We start from the raw sequence: 11,254 nt of genomic DNA on the forward strand, positions 1-11,254 counted from the left end.
GTCAGCTGCAAGACCTGGAAAAAATGGAAATAGCATTAGTAAACATGCCAAACTTATGAACCTGAATCAGCACATGAAGAAGATAAACACCTATTTACATATGAAAATAAAACCTTAACTGTGAAAATGGAAGATGAACAAGTAAAGAAAATCAAAACCCTTCAATTAACATCCAAAACTTTAACTGTTGTGTCAAAAAAAGAGAAAGAAACCTTAAAAAACAAAAAGACATGCAAGGAAAGAAAACATGAAAAGTTAAAAGAATCTTACTGACAAAACATGATACTAAAATGTCAAAAGTCAACTGCAAAACCTGGAAAAAATGGAAATAGCATTAGTAAACATGCAAAACTTATGAACCTGAATCAACACATGAAGAAGATAAACACCTATTTACAAATGAAAATAAAACCATAACTGTGAAAATGGAAGATGAACAAGTAAAGAAAATCAAAACCCTTCAATTAACATCCAAAACTTTAACTGTTGTGTCAAAAAAATGAAGAAAAAACCTCAAAAAAATGTAAAAACATGCAAGAAGAGAAAACATGAAAAGTTAAAGGAATCTTACTGACAAAACATGATACTAAAATGTCAAAAGTCAACTGCAAAACCTGGAAAAAGTCTAATCAGCACCATTAAACATGCAAAACTTATGACCCTTAATCAACACATGAAGAAGATAAACACCTATTTACACATGAAAATAAAACCATAACTGTGAAAATGAAAGATGAACAAGTAAAGAAAATCAAAACCCTTCAATTAACATCCAAAACTTTAACTGTTGTGTCAAAAAAATGAAGAAAAAACCTTAAAAAAATGTAAAAACATGCAAGAAGAGAAAACATGAAAAGTTAAAGGAATCTTACTGACAAAACATGATACTAAAATGTCAAAAGTCAACTGCAAAACCTGGAAAAAATGGAAATAGCATTAGTAAACATGCAAAACTTATCAACCTGAATCAACACATGAAGAAGATAAACACCTATTTACACATGAAAATAAAACCATAACTGTGAAAATGAAAGATGAACAAGTAAAGAAAATCAAAACCCTTCAATTAACATCCAAAACTTTAACTGTTGTGTCAAAAAAATGAAGAAAAAACCTTAAAAAAATGTAAAAACATGCAAGAAGAGAAAACATGAAAAGTTAAAGGAATCTTACTGACAAAACATGATACTAAAATGTCAAAAGTCAACTGCAAAACCTGGAAAAAATGGAAATAGCATTAGTAAACATGCAAAACTTATCAACCTGAATCAACACATGAAGAAGATAAACACCTATTTACACATGAAAATAAAACCATAACTGTGAAAATGGAAGATGAACAAGTAAAGAAAATCAAAACCCTTCAATTAACATCCAAAACTTTAACTGTTGTGTCAAAAAAATGAAGAAAAAACCTCAAAAAAATGTAAAAACATGCAAGAAGAGAAAACATGAAAAGTTAAAGGAATCTTACTGACAAAACATGATACTAAAATGTCAAAAGTCAACTGCAAAACCTGGAAAAAGTCTAATCAGCACCATTAAACATGCAAAACTTATGACCCTTAATCAACACATGAAGAAGATAAACACCTATTTACACATGAAAATAAAACCATAACTGTGAAAATGAAAGATGAACAAGTAAAGAAAATCAAAACCCTTCAATTAACATCGAAAACTTTAACTGTTGTGTCAAAAAAATGAAGAAAAAACCTCAAAAAAATGTAAAAACATGCAAGGAGAGAAAACATGAAAAGTTAAAGGAATCTTACTGACAAAACATGATACTAAAATGTCAAAAGTCAACTGCAAAACCTGGAAAAAGTCTAATCAGCACCATTAAACATGCAAAACTTATGACCCTTAATCAACACAAGAAGAAGATAAACACCTATTTACACATGAAAATAAAACCATAACTGTGAAAATGAAAGATGAACAAGTACAGAAAATCAAAACCCTTCAATTAACATCCAAAACTTTAACTGTTGTGTCAAAAAAAGACAAAGAAACCTTAAAAAATGAAAAGACATGCAAGGAAAGGAAACATGAAAAGTTAAACGACTCTTAGTGACAAAACATGATACTAAAATGTCAAAAGTCAACTGCAAGACCTGGAAAAAATGGAAATAGCATTAGTAAACATGCAAAACTTATCAACCTGAATCAACACATGAAGAAGATAAACACCTATTTACACATGAAAATAAAACCTTAACTGTGAAAATGGAAGATGAACAAGTAAAGAAAATCAAAACCCTTCAATTAACATCCAAAACTTTAACTGTTGTGTCAAAAAAAGACAAAGAAACCTTAAAAAACAAAAAGACATGCAAGGAAAGAAAACATGAAAAGTTAAAGGAATCTTACTGACAAAACATGATACTAAAATGTCAAAAGTCAACTGCAAAACCTGGAAAAAATGGAAATAGCATTAGTAAACATGCAGAACTTATGAATCTGAATCAACACATGAAGAAGATAAACACCCATTTACACATGAAAATAAAACCATAACTGTGAAAATGGAAGATGAACAAGTAAAGAAAATCAAAACTCTTCAATTAACATCCAAAACTTCAACTGTTGTGTCAAAAAAATGAAGAAAAAACCTCAAAAAAATGTAAAAACATGCAAGAAGAGAAAACATGAAAAGTTAAAGGAATCTTACTGACAAAACATGATACTAAAATGTCAAAAGTCAACTGCAAAACCTGGAAAAAATGGAAATAGCATTAGTAAACATGCAAAACTTATCAACCTGAATCAACACATGAAGAAGATAAACACCTATTTACACATGAAAATAAAACCATAACTGTGAAAATGGAAGATGAACAAGTAAAGAAAATCAAAACCCTTCAATTAACATCCAAAACTTTAACTGTTGTGTCAAAAAAAGACAAAGAAACCTTAAAAAACAAAAAGACATGCAAGGAAAGAAAACATGAAAAGTTAAAGGAATCTTACTGACAAAACATGATACTAAAATGTCAAAAGTCAACTGCAAAACCTGGAAAAAGTCTAATCAGCACCATTAAACATGCAAAACTTATGACCCTTAATCAACACATGAAGAAGATAAACACCTATTTACACATGAAAATAAAACCATAACTGTGAAAATGAAAGATGAACAAGTAAAGAAAATCAAAACCCTTCAATTAACATCGAAAATTTTAACTGTTGTGTCAAAAAAATGAAGAAAAAACCTCAAAAAAATGTAAAAACATGCAAGGAGAGAAAACATGAAAAGTTAAAGGAATCTTACTGACAAAACATGATACTAAAATGTCAAAAGTCAACTGCAAAACCTGGAAAAAGTCTAATCAGCACCATTAAACATGCAAAACTTATGACCCTTAATCAACACAAGAAGAAGATAAACACCTATTTACACATGAAAATAAAACCATAACTGTGAAAATGAAAGATGAACAAGTACAGAAAATCAAAACCCTTCAATTAACATCCAAAACTTTAACTGTTGTGTCAAAAAAAGACAAAGAAACCTTAAAAAATGAAAAGACATGCAAGGAAAGGAAACATGAAAAGTTAAACGACTCTTAGTGACAAAACATGATACTAAAATGTCAAAAGTCAACTGCAAGACCTGGAAAAAATGGAAATAGCATTAGTAAACATGCAAAACTTATCAACCTGAATCAACACATGAAGAAGATAAACACCTATTTACACATGAAAATAAAACCTTAACTGTGAAAATGGAAGATGAACAAGTAAAGAAAATCAAAACCCTTCAATTAACATCCAAAACTTTAACTGTTGTGTCAAAAAAAGACAAAGAAACCTTAAAAAACAAAAAGACATGCAAGGAAAGAAAACATGAAAAGTTAAAGGAATCTTACTGACAAAACATGATACTAAAATGTCAAAAGTCAACTGCAAAACCTGGAAAAAATGGAAATAGCATTAGTAAACATGCAAAACTTATCAACCTGAATCAACACATGAAGAAGATAAACACCTATTTACACATGAAAATAAAACCTTAACTGTGAAAATGGAAGATGAACAAGTAAAGAAAATCAAAACTCTTCAATTAACATCCAAAACTTCAACTGTTGTGTCAAAAAAATGAAGAAAAAACCTCAAAAAAATGTAAAAACATGCAAGAAGAGAAAACATGAAAAGTTAAAGGAATCTTACTGACAAAACATGATACTAAAATGTCAAAAGTCAACTGCAAAACCTGGAAAAAATGGAAATAGCATTAGTAAACATGCAAAACTTATCAACCTGAATCAACACATGAAGAAGATAAACACCTATTTACACATGAAAATAAAACCATAACTGTGAAAATGGAAGATGAACAAGTAAAGAAAATCAAAACCCTTCAATTAACATCCAAAACTTTAACTGTTGTGTCAAAAAAAGACAAAGAAACCTTAAAAAATGAAAAGACATGCAAGGAGAGAAAACATGAAAAGTTAAACAACTCTTAGTGACAAAACATGATACTAAAATGTCAAAAGTCAACTGCAAAACCTGGAAAAAGTCTAATCAGCACCATTAAACATGCAAAACTTATGACCCTTAATCAACACATGAAGAAGATAAACACCTATTTACACATGAAAATAAAACCACATATGTGAAAGTGGAAGATGAACAAGTAAAGAAAATCAAAACCCTTCAATTAACATCCAAAACTTTAACTGTTGTGTCAATAAAAGAGAAATAAACCTTAAAAAATGTAAAAACATGCAAGGAAAGAAAACATGAAAAGTTAAAGGAATCTTACTGACAAAACATGATACTAAAATGTCAAAAGTCAACTGCAAAACCTGGAAAAAGTCTAATCAGCACCATTAAACATGCAAAACTTATCAACCTGAATCAACACATGAAGAAGATAAACACCTATTTACACATGAAAATAAAACCTTAACTGTGAAAATGGAAGATGAACAAGTAAAGAAAATCAAAACCCTTCAATCAACATCCAGAACTTTAACTGTTGTGTCAAAAAAAGAGAAAGAAACCTTAAAAAACAAAAAGACATGCAAGGAAAGGAAACATGAAAAGTTAAAAGAATCTTACTGACAAAACATGATACTAAAATGTCAAAAGTCAACTGCAAAACCTGGAAAAAATGGAAATAGCATTAGTAAACATGCAAAACTTATCAACCTGAATCAACACATGAAGAAGATAAGCACCTATTTACACATGAAAATAAAACCTTAACTGTGAAAATGGAAGATGAACAAGTAAAGAAAAGCAAAACTCTTCAATTAACATCCAAAACTTTAACTGTTGTGTCAAAAAAATGAAGAAAAAACCTCAAAAAAATGTAAAAACATGCAAGAAGAGAAAACATGAAAAGTTAAAGGAATCTTACTGACAAAACATGATACTAAAATGTCAAAAGTCAACTGCAAAACCTGGAAAAAGTCTCACCTATTGACGCATGAAAATAAAACCATAAATGTGAAAATGGAAGATGAACAAGTTGATTTTGATGTAGTTGTCATTGATGTACTTGTGCAAGACTGTTAAATAGCCAAACTGACAATTGAATGTTTAGACTTAAACACTGAACAACTGTTACCTTACTGAATGATTGTAGTAGCCCCTGAGGTCCTGAAAGGTGTTTTTTCTATTGATGCTCAGTATATTACAACTTGTAAGCACTAGACAATGTCTTCAACAGACAAGGACCTCAGAGGATCTATAGATAAGCTTTTCATCACATAATATGATCTAGCATAACAATCATCCTTAGAAAGCTAATTTAACAGTTTCGGCTGTAACAAGTTGGTGAAAGGTTTTCATCCATCATGTAAGTTAACTAACATGATGGTTGATGAACCTACTCACTGGTGGGTGAGTAATTCACACTGTGGTGGGTGAAAACCTCTGAACTGAAGATGTCCCTACCACACTGAAAGCCTGGTGAGTCGTTTTGCTTTTCCTGCTGTCTGGTCCTGTTTCGTTTCACATCAGCTGCTCTCCTCTTCTTGGAGATTCACCGTAGAAAAACGTGAAAGTGTTGGTTTGAAAGTAAAACCACCAGCTCATTCCTGCTATAGATCTTGCTGCCTCTCTCTGCTGAAGTCTCTCTTGGTCTGTTCTCTCCTACTGACACACAAGCTCAAAGACTCAGGACTTTATGACGCGCGTTCTAGAACGTTACTGCGTTCCAGAGGACATGCGCGGGCACACACGCACACATGCACACGCATTAGAGCATATTAAAAAAAAACATGTCTGGTGTGATAAACAGGAGGACTAAATAAATAAATAAACGTCAATTTATATATACATATATTTATTTATGCATTTCTACACTTATTAATTAATGTATTTCTCTATAAACTTAATATATTCATTTCTCTATCTGTGTCTGTGCAACCTTGTGTCTCCTAGAAATTACGTTCATATTCAACTAAATCGCCACAGCAAAAGCGTTTAGCTAGAAAAGTAATGCTGGCTAAATTACGTTTCTCTCAACATAATGAGAAAACGTTAATTAGGCTAAGTCCCGAAACGTTATACTTTTTATCTTGTGTGCACGAGTTGTTATATTATGTGCACAAGAATGTGCCTCTCTATCACACAGCCGCTATATAATGGAGAGATCTCGGCTAATCAAGTTTGATGTTCATCTCGAAATGTCTACAATGAAATTCTTGCTGCTTTTGCACATAAAGAAAGAAAGAAAGAAAAAAGAAAGAAAGAAGGGTTGCAGGGCATCCAGACCGAAATCCATTTAATTTAGATTGCTTATTAATAATTGACTTTAATTGTTTACTTTACTAATATTTATAACCGCAGACTTTCATGATTTTCATTAATGGCTCATTAAATATAACTGCAGACCTGATGACTTCTAAAATGTTTATTAATGAATCATAATCATTTATGATGATGATTTATGACGGTCTATTTGGTGGTTTGTTCAGAGACACACAACCCCTATCCGGTGGAATCGCAGTCTCAACATTTTGCAGCCTGTTCAAAAAACTCGAAAAATGCTTTATAATTGTTGCTGTGGTAATACTGACCGCTGCTATTACAGATGTTTTACTTTATCATACTGAAAACATTCAATGTGCTATTGCCTGCACTTTTTAATATTTGTCAAAATGATGCTGCAGTTAGGCTCAGACCTAGAGGTGAAGTTACACTTTAATTAACAGGAAACTTAAAAAAAAAAAAAAAAAAAACATTCATTAACACCATATGGTGTTAAAGAATAACACACAATTTTGACATCTGAAATTGTGTCATTTCAACAATCATCATTACTATGTTGCCCTTTGTTGTTAGTTATTAATAAGTGCATTTACATACGCACTAATATCCTGGTTATGATCGGGTTTTTGGAGCATCCTGGTTATGTTTTATGCATGTAAACAGCTTATCCCGGTTTCAGAAACCTGGACAAGACCTTTTCCTGGTTTTGATAAACCTGGATATACTTCACTCCCATAGAAACCAGTAAGCACCTGATCCAAGTTTCTGAACCATCTCACAGTGGCTGAGATCGTGAGAAATCAAGACACACCTGCAGGCAGACCATCAGAAACCTGGATACTGTTATGACCATGTATACAGGGATATGAATAACCAGGTTCTTCATGTTCCATATCCGGAATATAATCAAAAACAGCATTAGACTCAAAACCAGAGGCCTGTGCTACGAAGCAGGATTTGGGGTTAGCGAGGTAACTTTAACTTTTAAACTTTAGGTTTCTGGGTTTTCAGTCCTACGACGGTGGTTCACTTCTTACCATGGTGACTGATGCTGAACAGCTAACCTGCTCCGGAGCAGGTTAACTTCAGAGGATCGGATCACAACCTGTCAACACCTCGACCACTGACCAATCAGATCACTGGAAAAAAAAGAGTCATCACTCCTACAGGATCCCGACATGGACAAAAGTTCTGAGTTACAATAAAGTGGAAGGTACAAAAAAGAGCAATATTTTTATATGTCAGCGGAAACATTTTATTGTTCCAGGCTTTCTATTTCCACTCTGGTTTTAAAACAGAGCCTCTAACAAACGTTACGACACTAAACACATAATGATGATTTTAGCTGCATTTTAATTGTGCAAAGTTTATTTTATCCCGGAGTGACAGCTGATAGTTTGGATGATTTTACACTCTGATCCATCACTGCAGCTCAGAATAACATGAGATTACTGTGTGATGATAACTGGAAATAAAAACGAAATATTGTCTTTTATTAGAAAAATAATTCACACACTGTTAATTGGCTCCATGATAATAAATGCAATATTTGGGTCAGATAGACCTCATCAATCATTAAATACTTTTCCACTCTTTGCTTCAGTAGCAGAAACAGTCTGGCATTACTTTTAATTTTTTTTTTATGTGACATAATCAGAATAGTTAATCATCCAACTAAATAGCAAAAATACTCACTCTATACTTAAGTCATATATAATAATACCTACATGCATTTTATGCCTTAGCCAACTTTTAATATGTGGAAATTATTTCTGGTGTTTCTACATCTTATTGTGTTGTATGATTACAGGCTCGTTTACATTTCACTTTGTTGAATATGACTTTTTTCTGTCATTTAAACAGACGTTTTCCACAGGTACTTGGTATTACTGTTTCATCTCATATTATATGAAGTACTTCATTCATGGTTCTGATGATGTTGCTCATAATTTACAACCTTCACATGAACATGCTCGAAGCTGGAAAACCCAGAGTTAACTGAGCTAGTTGATAACCAGCTTCGTAGTACTGGTTATCTGGATGGCCAATATTAGGCTCAGTGAGGCCAGATAACCAAAGGATAACCTGGGCATGTTGAACTGGCTTCGTAGTACAGGCCTCAGGACACTAATGCACATGTAAACACACTCAGTCTGCAAAAACAAAATATGTATTTCCATGGCTGTTGTTGTGGATGAGTTAGTAATCTACTTCTGCCCCGGTCCAAATTGATTTAAGTTGCCTTGTTTAACAAATCAAATTAAATTAGTCTGATAGATGTTTTTGTACTGATAGAACCTGGTGGAACCTAATTTTCACTTTATGATTTTCATAGTGTTTAAAGAAAACTATCTGGATATTGTATACCATAAGTAAAACTAGTGAATGTCCAGAAAGTACGAGTCCACACTGAATATATAACATTGAGGCTGGCAGCTGGGACTTAAGTGTCAGTTATTTGGAGGGTAGAGTGGTCTCAACCAGCATGTTGGATTCTGATGTAGGCTGGTTATGTCAGAGTTATGGCTTCAGTGGGAGTCAGGGTTGAAGTTGTTGGTTACAAGGATGTGTGCAATACTATACGGACCAGCTGCGAACAGTTGGAAGAAGTGAAATATGTCTATATCTGGGTCTAGCCTCCTGAGAGCCAAGCTTTTGTTTGGTATGCATTTTTAATTCATTCATTTTTATCCTAGCTATTTGGGATTAGTGGGACCTGATAAGTATAAAAACTAAGCATTGTCTTTGAACAGGAAGTAGTTTTTGACAAAAATGATGTCCTCATATGGGGACAATGGGTTTATTTTACTGTAAAACACAATTAAGTCACCAGTGTTTATTGTGTCAACTGTTTATTTCCATACCTTAACATTGCTGTGCAAAAACAAAGCTGCTGATCAGATTCTGGTGAATCAGGTGGAATATAATCTTCATCACTTATTTGTTCCAAACCAGGATCTTCATCAACAGAACAAGACAAATATTTCTCCTCAGAGTTGTCTCCTACTATCAAAAACAAATGCTTGAGAGCATTGGCTGTTGTCTGTAAGGCCGAGGAAGAAAGGTAAGGGCAATCTCAACCTCATGGAGAACCACCATGTTGAATACTAGACAAATAAATAAGAACAAACAAAAAATCTGGACGCAACAACAAGTTTTCTCCTCAGTGGATGGAGTTGCTCAGTTCTTAAGAAGACAGTTTTGTTAACACGTGACCAATTTCTCTCACATGATAACAGCTGGTTTTATACGGGGGAGATGGTAACCTCCATCTCTGTTCAAAGATGGTCTGGCGTTGGATGTGAATGTCCTCTTTGATCTTTCTCCAGCCGTCCATATACTCCTGGTCGTTGGTGTTCAGACATCTGATGTGTTTCCGGAGCTCTTTGTGTCTCTTATTTAGAGTTGTTGAAAGAGATAGCTCAACTTACAGTATGTCTCAATGGGCAGGTTACATACAGGTAGATGGAAATATATTGCTCTTCCTTCATCTAGGTTACCTTGTGAATCACATAACACCACCCGCTTAGTGCCAAGGCTCATTATTACTGAAAATGTGTTTAATTACCTCCATGAATATTGCCAGAGACCAAAGAAATGGTCCATTTTATTATTTTAGTGTTTCCCAAAACTATCAGAAAAATCAGGTTTTAAAAAAAAACTCAGTGCTCCTCCTAGGATCCACATGTCTGCTGTCAATCTGTTCCCTAAATGCAATGTTCCCTAAATATAACTGAATACATAGTTTCCTTCTCAGTCCTCACACACAACCTATCTAGCTGACAAGCAGGTGCATTGGTTGATTTCCTGAGTTTGTGTATATGTGAGCTGAAGTAGTTCTTTTGCCTTCACATGATTCAGTATGAGTTTGCATGTCTTAGTTCTTGCAGCTCATTTGGCTCTGTGCAGTGTGTTTTGTTTCCATTTGGCCTGCTGGCATTTGGGGCCTTCTTGAGCCTAATTCTGTTTTCTGGGTTTTGGTTTTCTGTTTGCTCTGTTTTCCTCCTTTGTTCATGTGTCTTCCCCACTCCTGCCCCGTATCAGTCTCATCAGCCCTGCCCTGCTCCCTGTGTTTCCCTCAGCCTATCAGCTTCCAGCCTGCTCTTGTGTCCAGTCACCAGTTCCCCATTTGCTCATTAGTTCAGTTTGTATTTTAGCCCTGGTTTTCTATTGAGTCTGTTGGATCCTCTGTTTGGTTCTGGTCTGTCCTATTCCATTTGTCCTGCTTGCCTCAGCATTCAGTTTTGCTTTTTTACCCTCCAGCTTTTGGTTTTTTCCTTTATTCACACTGAATAAAGAAGTTTTCTTCAGACCTGCTTCGCCTACAGTCACTGCATTTGCGTCCATTCCTGCTACTCTACATGACATTAGTACAGATGCTACTGTATCACAACTAGTTTGCTGTATCTGCTGCAGTATCCAGAATACATAAGTTTGAATGTTGTACTGTCCTGCAACTTGGGCTTGCATTGGTGCATAAAGTGTTTTCTCATTTTCAAAAAGTAAATATAATTTATTTGTGGAG

Source organism: Thunnus thynnus, chromosome 6 (assembly GCF_963924715.1).
Source record: "Thunnus thynnus chromosome 6, fThuThy2.1, whole genome shotgun sequence".
Lineage (NCBI taxonomy): Eukaryota > Metazoa > Chordata > Actinopteri > Scombriformes > Scombridae > Thunnus > Thunnus thynnus.